Raw genomic sequence first — 18,922 nt, forward strand, 5'->3', positions numbered from 1 at the left:
CACTTGGGTTGTTCTGACTGTTCAGAATCCCAAGTCGGTCCCCATATTCGGAATCCTCAGCCGTCTGACCCTGTCGGCTTCAATGAAGCTGTCACCACCACCGACGCTACCAGCACCCATTTCAGAAAGCCGCAACAGGCGAAGTCGGCTCCAGTGGTTGGGGGGCCAGCTACCACAAAAGACCGTTTCACGCATGTAATCAATTAGGAACGCACCCTGACATTGGAGAGGTGGCTGAAAGCGCGTCAAAGAGATCCATCTTCTAGTCACTTCCGCCGCGCCTACGGGAACTGCTTTTGGAAGTACCGCCGCTCTGAGAACTGAACGCACGCGAAGCATTGCAAAGCCTGTTCCAAGGCGGTATCCGCGCGGGGGGTCGCGAAGTAATGGCTTGTCACCCTAAAAAAATTAGGCGTGCTGCACTGACCTTGAGACACAGCGACTTTCGTCGGCAGAGGCCGACAACACTGCCCCCGCGATTCTACCGTCTGCGGCGTCGCGCGCTTTATCACATGGACCATTCTGTGCTTGAGGGGAAACCATCGCCGGCCTATCTGTTGGCGACCGGCGGCGCGCCTTTGCTTGTCTTGGCACAAAAAAGAAAAAAAAAAAACATGTCATTCCCCCATTGGAAACACGCATCAACTCATTTCCGACACAAAAAAACAATGTAACGAGATACCCGTGTCCTGCATAGTATCGCGATACAGGCGATACATCGTAAATGTATTTCACTACTGAGATACAAATACATTTTTCAAATGTATCTCGATACAGAAATACAGATACTCAAAAGTATCTCTGAAATACTATCGCGATACTCTTGTATCGCGATACTGCCCAGCTCTGCATGCGCCGAAGGCATCGTACGTTTCCAGAGGCTGTGTCGTTCAACGAAAGGGCAATAAACTTATGTTGTTGTTATCGGACTACGTGATGTATGTATTGTGCGGTGTGCGCTCGCTGCGTGCTTGTTGTTGTGTGCGTACTGGAATTACAAACTTTACGTGCACGATCGCGTATAGAATACAGCGGTGTCCTCGTTTCGACGTGAAGTTACGTCAACTATAGGTTGGCGTTGCGCCGAATAGCTACTACGCTCACTCCATATACACGAACAAAGAACCGCTAATCCGGCGACAGATCGGGAAATCGGGCTACGAGAAAGGGAAGGCTTAACGCCCAGCAGAACGCGTAAGTCACTGCTAGGTGAGTTCGAATACGATGATGCAGGGGCTGAACGTTTTTGATCACGGCACGTACCGGTATTCTGTACCGTTGCACAAAAACGCTCCACGAAGAATTTCAGCACGCAGCGCTCGGGCCTGCCACGCACGAACAGCCTGCAGTGGTAAACGTCTGCTTGCAACATTTTACTGCGTGCGAACCGCACAATACGCGCTAAGTTTACGCCGGGACTACAAATCTGCGCAGAAGCTATTCACCGCGGAGAGCACGCCGCGGGGCGTCTGCTGTTTTGTTTGCCCCATACCGGTTTGTTTGCCCCTTAAATCTGACGTCACCTCCGCCACACTTTTCGCAATGCATTGAAATACGATAGGGCCTCTCCTTAGTATTCCTTCCTCCATGCTCTCCTTAGTAAGTGAAACCTCGGTGATACGAATCTCACGGGACCACCAAAAATATTCGTATCATCCAAAATTCGTATCACCAGAAAGCATGGAAAATTAGCATGCGACAAAAGAAAGCTGGCGTACATTTTCATTTAATGTTTTTTCAGGGCCGCAGCAACGTCAGGAAGAACCCTGAATGATTATAAGTTAAGTATTTTAGATGTCGGCAATCATACCAGCCCTCGTAAATATACGGCCCGCACGCGCGTATTTAATAATGAACCAGGTGCGTTGTGCCCGCGACAGCGGTAACCCCTTTCAAATTTTAGTATGCTTTTTTGCATGACCCCGGAGTACTGCAGCGAAAGTAACAGAAAGGCTTTGACGCGATGGATCAAGGCCACAAAATTTCAGAACCACGGTCCTATGTTACGATTTTGTTATTGCGGAGGTGTTGGGGTTGTTTTTGGGGAGGTTTACAGCCGTTCCCGCAAGAGTACGACCTCAACGGTCGCGCCTGTTGACGTTGTGAGGCCTGACTCCTTCGCCAAGACCGTTCTCGCCTTCTTTCGTTCCTCGTCCACCTTTCATAGGATGTCTGATGCACGAGGCAGGCACGTGTAAACAGAGTACAACGACAGCAGCTCGCGTCGACGCGTTAAAAAAAAGCATGGCGATAATGTGCTCTGTAATATAAACGCGAAGGCACACAGAGGCACATAAGAGCCTCAAATATTCGCGCACATAGTGTCAGAGGCCGTGACGCGTCTCTGAAGGTTTATTGTGACCGTAAGAAAAGTGTTTTTCTTACACCGTGATTCTGACGATTTGGCGGTGCGGCGCGCATGCCCACGCTTGCGTTCCCGCGCTCGCACGTGCTTGGCGCGTCCTCCGCGACAGCGCGGACAGCACCTCTTCGTACCTGGGCGGTAGCGTACGTTCGTATCAACCGTTGCTGGGTGAAAATCAGTTCGCAACAACCGTACTCCATTACATTGCAGGCCAATGGGCCTTGGCCGGGACCAACGAAACATTCGTATCACCCCGAAATTCGTATGAGCTCTGATCGTATCACCGAGGTTTCACTGTATTCCTTCCTCCATGGGTAAGGCGCATCCTATTTTGCGAATACGTTGTAATTTCCTAACAGATACGTAGAAAATAGGCCATCAAAAATGATTGACGTCACTGCTCAGTTGTTTCATTTCCTATTTTTTGTCTCCTTAATATTCCCAACGTTGCAGTGCATTCGCATTTATTTTGCTGTGTTCCGAAAAAGTTTTTTTTTTGACGTTGCCAGCGCGTAAACGGCTGGGGTTTGGTTTCTGCACTGCTTTTAATTTCAACTTTTTTTTCGTAACGCACTCTTGTTAAAACTTCCTCGGCGCAGTGCTTTATGTTATTTTGATCAGAAATGCCACATCCGTGAAAATCTTTAACGCGCATGCTACTGCAATACAGCATGTATATAGATCTAGTGTTGGTATGAAATCGATTCCCTCAGTGCGTGAGAGCATAAGCAATTTTTTTTTAAAGACGATAGTCTTTCTTGGGGAACTTAAACGCAGAAATTTTGGTCTGTCTTTCTGTCTGTCCTTCTGTCTGTCTTTCTGTTTGTCGGCACGTCCCTCGATTCAGCCACTCGGCCAAAGTTGAACCACTTGCCCAAGGGCCAGCCATCGTGAACGGCTGACTAGGTTCATACTTGTGTACATTGTTGATCAAAAAGCAAACATTACGCATATCTGAGGCGCAACATCACTAGGTAAGTATTAGGCGGTGTGTTCCTTTAACAGAAAATACATAGATACGCAATTTTAAAGACCTTGATGGTATGCGTTTAACGTTGAGACAGTAACGCGTTATTAAAAGATTGCCACAGCTGAAGCGATCAGTGGTCCAAGCCGAGCAAGCGCGAGCGCCAACAACAACCGTCTTCGTCTTCTTCTTTCGCAGGCGTTCTTGTCTGCGCCCTACCATGTTACAAATCACTCCCCCGCGGAAAAGGAGCCATCCTGGCGATCTAAGGAATAGGTACAACTGGTGGGTCATAATGCGGCTTCAGTCGATCGACGTGAACAGACTCGCGGCCGCGATGACGGCGGTCCGTAGATGATTGAACAGGCTCAATCATATAGTTAACTGGGGATGCTTTACGTAGGACGCGGTAGGGGCATTCGTACTTAGGCAGTAGCTTTGTGGAAAGGCCAGGAGCGGAGGAGGGAACGCGAAGCCACACCAACGTTCCAGGCGAATACGACTGAGGAGGCAGGTTTTCGTCGTGACGGTCCTTCTGGCCCTACTCGCCCTACAATGTTACACCCTAGTTTCTTAAGGTGCGCTGAAAATGCGACTGCGCTGAAACTTGTCTTCCTCCGTGCCCTCTGCACAAGCTCATGTTGTGTTTCGGTCACGGTTCAGTATTGCATTGTACGAATGACAGGGGGCGCCGCTCTGGCATTCCTGTTTTACCCAGGCGACGTGTAAGTAAAGGCCGAACCATATAGAGCGTTTTTGACGGCGTTTTCCCGGCGTTTCGTACGCCGGCGTCCCTCGACGTCGACGCTACCGGTGACGGTGGCCGAAACGTCCACCTCTGGACGGTCCAGACATCACGGGCGGCAGCGTCGACGCCGGAAGCAGTTCGATGGACGGAGAACCAATCAGCGTGCGGCTGGCAGCGACTTCCGCTACGTAACGGCGTCGTTGCTGCTGCCAAAATGGCTGCCGCCCGCCTCGAATCTAATAAGTCGTCGCCGTGCGCTGTGTGGCCCTTAAGTTCTCAACTGATGCTTGTATTTGACTTAGCTTGTTCCCTAGAAGCTTCGACAGCAAAGCGCTCGTGATATGTTTGAGCTCTTTCCGAGAGCCGTACTCAAGTTCATCGGTAGGCTTAGCCGGAATGAGTGTATTCGCCGAATACGTCGCCTCAAAGGTGTGCGGCAGCTTCAAGCTCAGAGGCCATATATTACGAGTTTGTGGTTCTTCTCAATGCCAATAGCTGGCGCTACAAGTCAAATAAAAAAAAAACTTTTCGGCGGCACTGCGATTCGTTTTTTGCACCACAGAACTGCAAATGAGACATAAAAGCAATGAAAGCTATAATCAGGAATATATCTTGTTGGTCCATTGACGGAAACTGTACACTGCTTTACGAGGTGTCAGGTTCATTCCCTCTGGTCACACTGGGGCTCTTCGATTTTCCACTTCTGGCTACCCGCGGGCTGCCAGAGCCAGCCAGAGCGCGCTCGTTTTTCTCGGGTTGCTCCGACCCCCCCGCGGTGCACTTCCGGTTGGCGTTCGTTTTTCTCGGGTTGGACGGTTCTGGCGACCCGCGGGGAGCCCGAGGGTCGCCAGAACCTTCCAGGACAATTTAGTCGTGGAAGCTCTCTGGAAGGTTTCGGGCTAGCAGACGCCGAAAAGAGACGATACGCGCTCGCCGCCATCTTTGTGAGGACTCGACGGATTGCAATGCGGGCGCTTGCGGACTACACCTTTGCTTGTCCTTACGCTCGGGCCACTCGGCGCCGTTCCGCCGTGCGAGATGGCGCGATTACGAGTGGAGGCGAGCATTTGGAGCTAATGTTTATTGCTTTTCTTATGTGTCCCGTGAAGTTTCCTTCCGTGAACAACGCGGCGAACTGTCGCGTTCTAACCATTCTAACTGCGTCGTGCGCATGTCCCAAAAGTTATGTACACGTTCGTACGAACGCATGGAGACCCCTTTCGAGCTTATTTTTTCGTAGTAGTATTCGATTGTGGTGTCGTGTGTGCTTTTTGTGCATTTAGCTGAGACGATTGTGATCGAACTACATATTTCGCTCCGTCGTATGTTTGCTTGCGTGAACCCCGTCAGAACTTAAATATTTCAACTAGGTCTTCGATGTTGATAAAATGCAGTGATCGAATAAAAGCGATCGCGACATTGTTTTTTGTGTGATGCTCGTTGGTCGCGAACGGCGTGCGAGCGTACTTCGATCTACGGGCCAGTATATGAGGTATGGTATTATGTTATGCTACGACGCGTCGATGTGAAAAAATGAAGATGAATTCAGAAATGTATACATCCTTTTGTTGCTCATTTCATCGTCGGCTTTGTCTTTTTCCTCCTCTTAGTAATAATTCCATGCAGTATGTACGCGGTTATCACCTAGTAGCTCAAATAAAAGCTGAGCTAGTACATGAGATTTTTGGAGTGCCACTTAGGACTGGAAAAGAGGCTCAGGCAACATCTGCCAAAACGAGTCGAAGACGCGTCACACAGAAGTTTATCTTAGATATAACGCGCACTTGTGGTACCCATACCGCCGCATGTCTCAAGTTATGACAAAACGCAAGCTGGTCAACGCGTATGTGCGACGTAGTACGCGATAGATCCTCGAGCTCTTTTGGGGACACGATCACTTTCGCGAGATTTTCGCGTCGTGTTGTGCAGCGACTGTTACACGTACTAAGCAGACGTGAGCTGGTTAAGCCGTTAGCGGCGCGGTAGCTCACCTTGCATCGCTTTCGTGGCGCCGTGCGCCAGCTGGCTGTTTTGTTCGCGGACGGGGCGAGTTGCGCACGATTTTGCGAACGTACGTGATCGTATCCCAAATCCGTATGCTCGAGAATATCACTTCAGCTCTTCAGCAAACCTAGCCACATATTTTCAAGCGGGCAATGCAGAAAAACCAACGCGCACGCGGCGCAAAGTTTCGTTTGCTGCCACGGCGGTAGCGCTTGTTTACGTTTACGCTGGCTGTCCCAGCGTTCGATTTTGTAATCTTTGGGCAGCTTCGGGTTGTCTCGGGCTTCCCACACACGTGACCAAGACGCTGCTTCCTGTCCCGACCGGAACTTGCTGACTGACCCTCTGGCTATCTCTGGCTGCCAGAGAACTGCCAGAAGTCCGAAAATCGAAGAGCCCCACTGTGCGACGCTGAGTTAACGCTCCTCATATGGTTTGCCGCCCTCTCTGACGGCGTTGATGCGACGACGCCGAGGGACGCAACGTCAGAAAACGCCGGCCAAAACGCTCTATATGGTTCGGCCTTAAGAGAGTTTGTGGAGAGTACTCGTTGAGTGCGGACGTTTCTTCTCCTTCGGCGCATCGCGCCAAACAGCGTGTTCGGGCTGGCCGGCGTCCCCACCGGTCGCGTTGGTCACCGCCGGTCTTCGCCTGCCGCTGCGCCGGGACTACCAGCCCGCAACACAGCACTCGTGTTTCCCGACGTATTGCCAGATGGCGTCCATATCTCACGCAGCGCCTCTTCTATCGTCTTTAGACGACATTTGCAGCGAAGCACGCAGATACGCGGCCAATTTTTTTTTGCTGTGACCATTTCTCACCCACTAAACAGTATTGTAAGGGCACGCTCGGCTCAATGCAGCACTAGCAACATTCTTTTTTGAAAAAAAAAATAAATACGCTTAATAACATTGCCTTATACCAAGTTTATCAACAGAGTTCCACGCTTCAGTTTTGTGCAGTGGCAAATGATCATGCGACAATTGCCTTCAAGGTATACAACAAACAATAATTTTAATAAGTCTTCGATTTCGCTCTCGTGCGTGGCACGCTTATAACTCGAAATGCATATACAATCTGTTCAGCAGATCGAGATATAAACAGCCGATCAAATAGAAAGGTATGTAGTCTGTAGTTCTCAATATCGCTGAACATAGCGAACCGAAAAGGTGAAGTATCCTGTTGCATGAGAGCTTTTCCAGCAAAGTTTGTGTAGTTCACTGCAGAAAGGAGTGTTCTTCGAGGGGGGTGAATTCATTCCGTGGCCAACTATGCAGCCATGTACAACGACGCTCTTTGACGTTAATGTTTCCCACACGGAATGCAACAATATACGAAATTCCCGGAGTAGCTCACCAGCAACGTTCGGTTACTGGTGAGCTACTTTCTGACATCTGCATGACGCGTTTAAAAAAGTGACACAGTACTGCTAGGGACCGTGGTACTGCTAAATGTCCGGCCGCCCTCTGCATTCAATGCGCCTGCACCCAAAGCGATTGGAAGGGATATGGTGGCGAGAGGTCACGTGATGCGAGTACAATCGCGTCGGCGGCGGCGCGCGGAAAACAGATGCGATACTCTGAAATTTTTCTAGTGACTCTAGGATTCCGTAGAGTTACTGTATATGCTACCTAAAGGTAGCATATACAGTAACTCTAGGATTCCGGCGGCAGCGGACACCACGGCAGAAAGCAGAGCGCGCGGGATTACAGCGTGCGCATGTTTTTTTTTCTGCGTACGAGCAAGCATTGCCGCCAGGATCTTCTGGATGCACTGAAGGCAAGTATTTTTTTTTCTGTTACTGCATTTATTTTGGTCCAATTTACGAAGAAAAGCACGGCACCTGCTGAATTTTCCTGATATAATTTATTGCAAGGAGGTATCAATTCGTCTGTGGTAGTGTTACATTTTTTTCATTACAGTCCGTTTTGTCTCGGCGCGAAATACCTTGATTTGAAAAATATACAGGGGCGTTCCAGCATTCTTCCTTTCTGGAGACGTGTATGGGTGAAAACTGGGCTAATTTTCGTCGTTGAATCATATTGCCCTCCTATCGTGACACATCGTTTTACTATTTGATCGCGTACGGATATTTATGAGTTGGTCAACCGTGTGGAGATAGGTTTGCACTAGGCTTACCTACGAGCGCGACCGTGTAGGGACGCGACGTTCTCCACTGCCGCTGGTTCGTCGTTTTCTCCGACACGGCGCAGAAACCACGCACGAGGCAGGGTAACAACAACAACGGGTTTATTAACCCAAGATGCAGCACAGTGCGACACTCACGGGCTTGCAGGCCGTATAGGGAACTCCGCAAGACCGAGCAAGTACGCTTGCCTACGGCGCGACGACTCACGCACGAGGGCCGAAGTTGAACGCACGAACGAGAAGCCGCCTGCTCAGCAGCGCGTCAACCTCTCGTCAAGGCCTGAGAGCATCTGATGCGGGCAAGCCCGCGCCAGACAGAAGCGAGCTCAACAGGGAAGGGGGTTGTCACTGGCGGCCAATGAGGACAGGCGTTGCGCAGTGACGTAAGCTAGCTTGGTGGCGTGAGCATGTGAGCATGTCAAGGCATGCCCGGACGCGGGCCTGCGCGCCGGGAAGCCGACGCATGGCTCGCACCAGACAAAGATGCCTGGCGCTGCCGATTAACGGCGGTCCCCGGCGCTCGAGCCGCGCGGGGCCAACACACGCGCTAGCTGGGGAACGAGGCGCCAAAGGGGAGGGCGCGCTCGATTCCCACATTCCCCCCTCCTAAAGACCGAGGCCAGCCTGTGAAAGAGGCTGTCCGAGGCCAAGTGGCAAGGTCAGCTCAGCCATACGGGGGCTGGCCAACGGGGTAATGTCCAACAAGGGGGTGTCGGTACCAGTATAGGTCAGCCATGGTCACACGAAATGTCCCACCAAAAGTTCCACCACAAGTTCCACCACCGGGGAGAGGCCACCGCCGGGAAGAAGGTCCACAGCCCAGGAGGAACGGGGGGCAAGGCTGCACAAAGGCAGGCAGCCAGCCCGCTTGAAGTTCGCCGGTCTGTAGAGGTTGGCAGCCGGGAACATACGAGGTGTGGCTGCCATTTGCGTGCGGCAGCCAACCGTCGAAAGTCGCTGGGATGGTGGCAACACCAGAACTGCAGGCCGGAACAGCAGGCAGCCAGGAACAGATGCCGGAGCGACCACGCTCGGGCCTGGGCCAAAGCTTGAGTGGGCGGACCAGCCGCCGAGGGCGGCTGCCGAAGCTGTCAGGTGGGCCAGGCAGGATGAAGGTGGCTGCAGGGCAGAAGGCAGGAACCAGGCCCCCGCAGGAAGGACCAGAGAACAGCAGGCCACAGGTTCAGCAGGAGGCTGGTGGCACGGTAGAGCCGGTAGAGCCAGGCGCAGGGAGACGACTGGGCGATGCAGGAGTGGACAGAAATGTACCCGGCATAGCCGGCTTGCACAATAGGGGTGCCTGCCTGACAGTGCTGCCCAACAAAAGGGGCGCTTGCCAGGGTATGGCTTGGACAACACGTCAAAGGGTATTTTTGGCCAAGAGGGCCTTCTACCACTTCCAGACGTGTGCCGCCGCACCTTAGCGGTTATTCTCCATTCACTGTCATGGTATAGAATAAAGTCCAGCTACCTGTCAGTGGGAGAAACGTTGCTTAGGTGCGTTTGCCAGGTTGTACCGATGGCGTGGCTTGAAGCCAGCCTTCTCACGGTTTTCCTGCGGTTGTGTGATCGCCTCCCCCTTTCCCAAGTCGCTGCTGTGGGCAACGAAAAAGGTTTGAGGGCGGCTGCATGGGCCCGGGGGACTTGACCGCACGAGACTTCACGCAATGCCACACGTGGAGTGAAGAGCGTCACGTTTAGTGCCTGGTCGGGTAGCAGAGCGGCACAACTTTTAGAAAGTCTTACGGCCACTCGCATGTCCAGCCAACCGCGAGTCGTGGAAATAGCCGAGGGTGGCTTTCCTGAGACTGCGGGGTACCCCCACCTTGAAATACTCCTTGGGAGCTTCCTCTGGTGGGATGTGAAGCGCAGGAGAACTCCGCCGGCGACAAACAGATGCGAATCCAACGTGCCCGCAGCAATACCAGACTGCGTAAACGGCACACGGCGCCGACAGCAATACCAGACTGTCAATACGCGCCCGCTCCTTGGGAGCACGGCTTTTGGAGCCCAAAACGGATCGCACTGCTGTGCCTTTGGTAGCTCTTCTCTGCTTAACAGGATACCGGCTGACGTGACGTGCTCACTCGAGGCGATCGACTCAAAAGTCAATTCGCCGTCGGGGTTCGCTCCTTTCGACCCACTGGAGCCATAGGTCCCGGAGTCTACTCGGTGCGATTGCTCTCGGGAGTGGCGGACACAAGTGTCACACGCCGAAACGGGGGCACGCGACAAGGCGTGAGCCACGACGTTTAAACTCCCTTTCCGGTAGCGCACAACAAAGTCGTATCGCTGCATAGTCAACGCCCAGCGCGCGAGGCGGCCCGAGGGCTCGCGCAAGCGCTTAAGCCAGACGAGCGCCATGGGGTTCGTTTCCTCCACCAATGGCACTCTATTGACAGCAGTCAAGCTTCCGGCGAGCAAAATATCGTGTGGCGTGCCGTACTTAAAGGCAGCGGTAGCCACTACGAGGGTTGCAAATGGTTGCAGGGCGCCGAAAGGGACGACCCCGTAGCCACCGCTTGGGAAGTCATTCACGATACCCGTGCGCGCGAGAAAGACGCGGCCGAGAATCACGGGCAGCGAAAGACCAGGGAGACGCTCAAAGCACTCAAAGCGCTATCGGCGCGCGCGATTCTCCCAGCGCACAATCAACCGCGAAGCGCCGCACGGAACAGCGGTTCTGCTCGCGAGATGGAAGGCAATGTTTTTCCTGGAGCCGTGCCGCATGTTGTGTGCAGCGGCTCCGAGGCAGGCGCCGCCGTTGGACGGTCGCGCGCCTGTTCTCCGCCATGCACGCCAGGCCAAAGGGGCCAATAAACGGCACGGAGAAGAGTAGGGTTTCCGCACCGACGCAACCGACGGATGCATGATGCCTCATGCGACGGGCAAACGAATCGACAACGGAGCACGGTGGCTCACATTTGCCGAAAGCGTCGCCAAGGCGCGCATGAGGAAAATGATCGTCGGAAAACGCGGCGATGGTGCCGCCTATGCGAGCTGGCTCGCGGACGACACTGTCAACCCTTCACGCCCGTGACAACGATGGGCCAGCGAGCGTGTGATTGCCAGCACCATGTGTCCTAGGTAGGGACACTCTGGTGCGGCGGGTTAATCACTCAGCTGTGCTGCTAACAAAGAAAGGCCAGCGAGCGGAGACGACGCATTGGAGGGGCCCGAAAGCACGTACTCCGCGTGTCTCAAACAGCTGAGAAAACCCGATACTGGCTAGGCTAGGACTGTAGTCCACATTCGAGCGGTCATCACCAAAGGAAGCCCAAAGACGGGATCTCTCCCGGTGGCCGAAAGCCGAGGGCCGCTAAGGCGAGCTTACCTCGTGCTGCCGGCGTCGTCCGCATCGAACGAGATCAAGTCCGTCGCCACGGGATCGTGCAGGAACGAGCGCCTCGAGGGGGACTGCTCTGATGCCATGCCGAAACCAAGTTGGGCGCCAGTTATGTGGAGATAGGTTTGCACTAGGCTTACCTACGAGCGCGACCGTGTAGGAACGCGACGTTCTCCACTGCCGCTGCGTGCGACGACGCTGCGGCCGGGTTCGTCGTTTTCTCCGACACGGCGCAGAAACCACGCACGAGGCAGGGTAACAACAACAACGGGTTTATTAACCCAAGATGCAGCACAGTGCGACACTCACGGGCTTGCAGGCCGTATAGGGAACTCCGCAAGACCGAGCAAGTACGCTTGCCTACGGCGCGACGACTCATGCATGAGGGCCGAAGTCGAACGCACGAACGAGAAGCCGCCTGCTCAGCAGCGCGTCAACCTCTCATCAAGGCCTGAGAGCATCTGACGCGGGCAAGCCCGTGCCAGACAGAAGCGAGCTCAACGGGGAAGGGGGTTGTCACTGGCGGCCAATGAGGACAGGCGTTGCGCAGTGATGTAAGCTAGCTTGGTGGCGTGAGCATGTGAGCATGTCAAGGCATGCCCGGACGCGTGCCCGCGCGCCGGGAAGTCGACGCATGGCTCGCACCAGACAAAGAGGCCTGGCGCTGCCGATTAACGGCGGTCCCCGGCGCTCGAGCCGCGCGGGGCCAACACACGCGCTAGCTGGGGAACGAGGCGCCAAAGGGGAGGGCGCGCTCGATTCCCACAACCGAAGCACGGTTACGCTCTAGATAACTTAGTGCCCTGGTGATATGTCACTGAAGTACGATGGTAAGTAATTTTGCCGGAATATTGTTGAAGGCTTCGATTAGCCGACCTGCATTTACTCCACACGTCGTTCACAGTGAAAGTGTCTGAGCTGGCATCGCCTCCTTTTTCGTAATCCGGATTTTGCTTACGTTTTGGTAGCACAATGGCAATATTAGTATCGTGATCATTTACTGTGCTCTCGACTGCATCCAAATCAATCAATCGATCATAAATGAAAAAAAAAACGCGCCTGCAACCAGTCCGTGGTCGTCGCAGAACAGGCGACTTTCAGTCTAGACCACGGTCTAGACGTATGGCGACCGCCTGCAACCTCCTCCCTGTCTCCTGCGGCGCGACGGGAAGTAGTTGGAAAGGGAAACTGGGGAAGCCTCGTGGGCGAGTGCGAAGCATTGTGCGCTATGCGAGCGCGTCTTTCGCGCCAGACTTGATGGCGCCGGCGACATCGCGAGGAGAGAGCATGACGATTGCTGATGCCGAGTGCTGAGTTTGGTCGGCTCAGTTAGCGTTCCCGTCCTGCGTGTGCTCGACCTTATTTCTTTGTAACGCGCTCATGCTGCGGCGTTTGCGCGGTTTTTTATCTTGCGTGCTTGTGTCGCTGGCGTTCTGCGTAAAGAATACAAAATTGTGGCGTGGAAGTGGAAATGAATGTTTGATTCAATAGCAGTGATTTATTAATTGAAGTTGCAGACTACTTACGGTTATATAACTGAAACTCTGTCATTGCTCTATTTTTGTTGTTGTTGTTAGAGAAAATGTTGTGAGGTCCTGTGTCTTCTCTTTAATTTCAGGAACATGGCATACTGCTGCGTACCCTTCTACAAGTCGAATAGCAAGAAGAAGCTTGGGATCAGTTTTCATGAATTTCCGGAAAATGAGACGTATCGGCAGGCATGGCTGAAGGCTATATCAAGAAAGGATTTCGTGCCGATGTCACTTTTTTACTTTGTTATGCTGCTGTGACGGCATTCACCTGTGATACAATGCCTGTAAAGCATTCCGTATGGAAGGAAGTGCCATGCAAGTTGTTAATAAAGAAAATATAAACAAAGTGTTCATAATGCAAAATTTGAGTGCTGCTGTACGTGTGTTTTCATTTCGCTATATGTTGTTACACCGAAGGAAAAAATGCACAAAGGAAGCAAGCACCGATACCTGCTTTTTGCTGCTTCCAAACGGACTGCTTCCGTCGCTGGCCTTAAAATCTAGCTTACAACATTATCAGCATACCTATTGTGGGCTCGGGGCCAGTGGTCGGCCGAAGCCCTCAGAAAACACGTAGGTGACAAGAAAAACGCGTTTAATTTACGAAGGCCCGGCAACGACTGATCGGTCTTTAGCGGCAGGGCGGGCGCGAGCCCCGGGCGTGATCATGCTCAGCCTCACCATCGTTCTGTTTTTTTTCTTCTCCTTCGCTAGCGCCCCCATACTATACAGCCCGCAAATTTCGAAGCATAGTAAGTTTCTAGCACATGCGGATCTCTTGCACAGGCATCGCTTTTCTAAGTGCTCTAAAGGCGGCGCAAATCTACAGCAAAAAAAAAAAGCCCATTAGAGAATCGACAGGCCCCGGAATTGACTTGGCCTCTCGTACACCTTGACCAGACATTTCCAAATCAGCGCGAGGCTAATAAAAGCGCAAATCCACTTTTTTCCTCGCCACATGCAAGCTGCGCCAACAGCGCGGCAGCTTTTCCGATCCCAAGTAAGTGCCCGCGGTGCGGAGAAAATAGCGCGCCACGCCCACCTCGGGAAATACGCTCTCTCCGTGCGATTGGGACGGCCGGAGAAAAACCCGGCGCGCCCCCCATCTCGGAGGCCATGATCGTCGTTTGCACCATTTGCTTGAACGCAAGAGATGGCGCCACCGAGCGCTCGCTGTGGGGCGAGAGAGAGAGAGTGAACGCTCTTTCTGCGATGAACGCTAAACATATTAGCTCGCAAGAAATGAGAACGCGCCCTCGCCTGCGCGAGACAACGCCGACGCCGGCAGCGTCTGTTAGCGATTTTCTTGATTGCAAAATTAGCATTTGCTGAACGAATACAACCGTGTACGAATACAACCGATGAGCGAAGCTCTTTAGAAATGGGACGCAAACGATTATGCGCCTGATCTCGCTGCTGGCTTTCATGAAGGCGGTAGGGTGGGGAGCGGGTGGGGAGCGCGATTGCTGCGCTCGGTGGCGGGAACGACTGAGCGATTGAGTGCTGCGCGCGCAGCGCACGGAGAGGGAGACAGGTGGGAGAGGGGTGCGAGTGGTGATGCGGCGGGGAGCTTCGACGGCGGCGAAGGAACGCCGCGCGCGTTCATTGTCTTTTGCGCCGGGGAGAACGTCTGCTACTACCTTCGACAGAGCGCCCGAAGTGCGACAAAGCACTTCGGGCGCTTTGTCACCCGAAGTATATAAACTGCTTTGTCTATAAACGCTTTGGCGCCCGAAGTCTATAAACTGGTTTGTAAAAAGATGGTTCATCCCTCCGTCACAGGAATCGGAATAACACGAAAGTAAAGCGCGTCCTTACAGAAGTAACTGAATGTTTACTGTACATTGATATAAGAGAGTTTGCACAATGTATATTGATTTCTGGCAGCTATAGCACCGTTTAACGTCGATGCACCCACTTTGATGATTGGTGGTAAATCTCCATCCCGACGACTAACGTCCATGTTAAGTGATTAAACAAACCTTTGTGGTAGCTGTAGTAGTTAACGGTGAAAGCGTAATCAGAGAACGAGGTGTGATAGCCAGAAGAGCGTCGCATATTGGACGCAGAACTTGGTCGCCATCCCGCGGCATGTTAAAATGTGATTGAACACCCCGACCGGACTAGAGGGAAACGCAAAGCGCGTCCTGCCGCCCCGGTAGCCCGGCCGCGATTTTTCGCGGGGCGAGCGCGTGAGCGGGGAACGCGATGTTACAGCCAGGTGAGGCAGGCGCGCGTCGCAGATCTATTTTCGGATTGGATTAGCGTGCTTTCTGTACTTTACATCAACGACATAGTAGGTATTCCTTTCACACCAAAATAGTCATGTACGCCGACGATACCAATGCATTGTTTTCTGGTTTAGATCTTCGCGATATTGAGATAACCGCAAATTTCTGGCTGAATGAACTAAAATTATGGCTTACAGTCAACCAGCTAGAACTAAACATAAAAAAACTACATTTATGCTCTTTAAGCAAAAAAATAGGTCTGTAGATCACGCTATCTCTTTGATTTTCAATGGGGAAAATATTGCGCAGGTAAACAAAATTCAATTTCTTGGAGTATGTTTTCAAAGCGACCTCAGTTGGTCTGACCATGTGGACAACCTTGGAATAAGGATATCAAGGTCGATCGGTCTAATTCGACGCTTGCAGCATCTCCTTCCAGGGAGAGTTAAACGGCAGCTTTACTTTTCTTTTATCGACTCGCAAAATGTATTGCATTTTAGTCTGGGGTACGTGTAACAAAAGAAATAGAGAAAGTATAATTCTTCTCCAAAAACGCGCACTAGGTTTAATAACTACATCGATCCGCACAAACATGTCTCTTTTTTGTGTGTATAATGTACTGCCATTCCCAGAGTGCTATAGGATGCAACTAGCCATGTTAATCTTAAAAAAAAATTGAAGATAATTTTCAGATTTTTTCTGATACATATTTAAGCAGAGACCTTACATATAATCTGCGTACTGTTGCGTTGGTCGGGCCAATGTGCCGGACCAACTATGGCGTACAGTCACTTGATAACCAAATTGTTCTATTGTGCAACAAAGTTCCTGAAATAATTGAATACGTTAGAGAGGCTACAAACATAAGACAATTTAGGAAGCGAATTATGAACGTAATAAATTGAACAGAATTCTAGGATGCATGCGTTGAAAGTATTCAATGTATGTAATATATTTTATGTATTCATTGTTTTTCACATTACACTTAAATTTCTATGTATTTCAATATATGTTAAATGGTGCTGATCAGAGTGCACTTTGTATTTATCGCTGAGGAACAGCTTTGTTTGCATCTTTATCTTTGTCCAATTTCTGTAGTATTCCTCGTTTATTTATTCTTTGTATATATATTGTTGTATATTCTATACGTTGTCTTGCTGTACCTGCCCGAGGTGCCTCACGAAGAGTGGGCCAAGTCAGGAGACACACTCTCCTTTTCCCCCTTCATGGGCATTTTGCGAAAATGCCCAAACAAAATGAAAATGAAATGAAATGATGCTATGAGCCAGGCTGACGCTTTTACGACGCTAGGGCTAAGATCGCCACCTCGCGGTGTGTTAAGACATTGACAAAATTGAACTTCTATTGAAAACACGCCGAATGGGACGGACAAGTAACGCGTTGCAGGTGCTAATCGCGGAGGCCTCAGTGATGACGAATTACTTTACCGCTCCCAGAGGGCAACGCCACCCCGCCGACCGGGATAGTGGTAGATATAAAAGGCGCGTTTGTAAAGACACTACAGTCTGTGATCATGGTGCAGTGGATAGCGTGCCCGGCATCTGTTGTTGCGGACCGAGCGGTCGTGAGCTCGATGCCCGTTGACGGTACCTTTTTTTTCTTTGCCATCTGGTCGTGTAAATTTTTTCGACGTCCTTTCCGTGACGGAAATACGTCACTGAAGTCTTGGTGGACCCCGGCTGTTTTAAACAGCTTATGCAGGCGTAATATCGGTGCGACATTCGGTGCAACATCACCGGTGCAGCATTGTCTACAGAATGTCCACGGCTCCCTTGGCGGCTGCATCACTACTGCGGCAGGGGACGCTGCGGTCGTCATTGTGCCTGTTGTCTTTGTAGCCACGGCTTTTGGCTTGTCCGGTAGGGGTCCGTATTATGGGTTAGTATTTTCAGTCTGCGGCTGGCTCGACTGTCGCTAATGGTGTCTTCACGACGTGGGCTCGGCTCACGGCTGGAGGGGGGCGTTCGGTACATGGACCGGGGAGCACCTCAACCAGATGTCACGGGGTCATGGCGTCGACGAAGGCAGAAGTCGGCGTGTCCAAGATGAAACACTTTATTTGGCCGAACTTGTGGCCGGGAAAAGGAAAGTCAAACTACAGCAATAGACGCTGTACAGTGATAGCGGCGAACATTGCGTCAGACGTCGATAAAACTGATCCGCGGCAAGGCTTGTTGGCGGCATTTATACCTACGGCATCGAACATTCGAGCCTTATCGCTGGTGGGTGCGTTAGTTAGAGAATAAACTCAAATGTTCGCGTTTGCGCGCTCAAACTCAATAGGTTATCTCAAAACAATCTCGAATGTTCCCAGACATTCTGGCGCGGTTTGCGCGAGGCAGCAGCTACACGTGCAATGGGCCGGTAACAGAAAGCATAGAAAGAAAGGAGCGTGTGTGGCAATATGCAGTGTTTATTGTTCTCTTATAAATTTAGATGGCCAGCATCACAAGCACAACTGACGCTGCAGCGACACTACGCCTGCGTAGGGTGTTTTTCCAAAGCAGTTTCTAGATCTGGCGTGACCAGGGCTTAAAGGAGTACTGACACGATTTTGAAGTGCAGCAAAACGGACGTTTTTGGTTTCCTTGGCATGTAGTGTTAACGCTCTCCCCACACCGCATCCGGGAAACACGTATAAATATTTAAGTTTGATTTTAAAGTTTTCATCTCCCAGCATCTGCAAGGCAGCTTCACCGCATGGAGAGCACTATGACGTTTCAAGTCAGCTCACTTGGTTTGCTATGTCTGGGTTCTGCATGCAGCCCAAATCACAGAAATCGCTGTCGGAGGCACTGGACGACAGTTCACTCATCATGAACCACGTTCGACTGACAGCAAAGGACAGCAGGTGCATATTTCGTGGGTTGCAGTCTGCCCGTGACGTCACGGGCAGACTTGACACGTCACTATGAAGCCGCCCTCTCGAAAACGAAACTGAAACTGCTGGTTGAAAGAAGCGGTATTAAAAATATATGCAATGCATCCCCAGGCACCACGACACTCTTTTTAGGGTTCTCGACACCCGTGCTTTCATTTAGAGCAACAACCCGAAAATTTTTTTAAATTCATGTCAGTACTCCTTTAAGGTCAAGGGGTGTCCATGGGGGCTCCGCCCCCTCTCTTTTTTTTTGAGGGGCCGGGCCCTTTCTTCGGCAGGTGAGCTCTAGCTCTGCCGCACCCATTTTATAAGCGCTGGCGCTTATTTTTTTACCAGTAGTAATTTGTGCGGGGAAATTATAACTCCCCAATTTTTCGAATAATGATTTAATCGCGACCATTGAGTTGACGTGGCGTCAGCAAAAAAAAACGCGTATTGTCGTAGAGCTGAATGCAGTTCCCCGAGACACTGCACACCACAGGTTACCACCCGTTTCGAATAAGCTGCTTGGCACAGCATACTGTTTCACGAGGCACCTGAGCGCGGAGCTACCTCATCGTGAATCTGTGAAGGTTGGCCTTAGTCTCAGTAGGTTACCAGTCAATTTTCATTCCTTTAGTTGTGCATTACGAGCCTGGTATAATGCCAAAGACACATGCATTTTGCTTACTTTATTATA

This window comes from Rhipicephalus sanguineus, chromosome 2, assembly GCF_013339695.2.
Source record: "Rhipicephalus sanguineus isolate Rsan-2018 chromosome 2, BIME_Rsan_1.4, whole genome shotgun sequence".
Taxonomy (NCBI): Eukaryota; Metazoa; Arthropoda; class Arachnida; order Ixodida; family Ixodidae; genus Rhipicephalus; species Rhipicephalus sanguineus.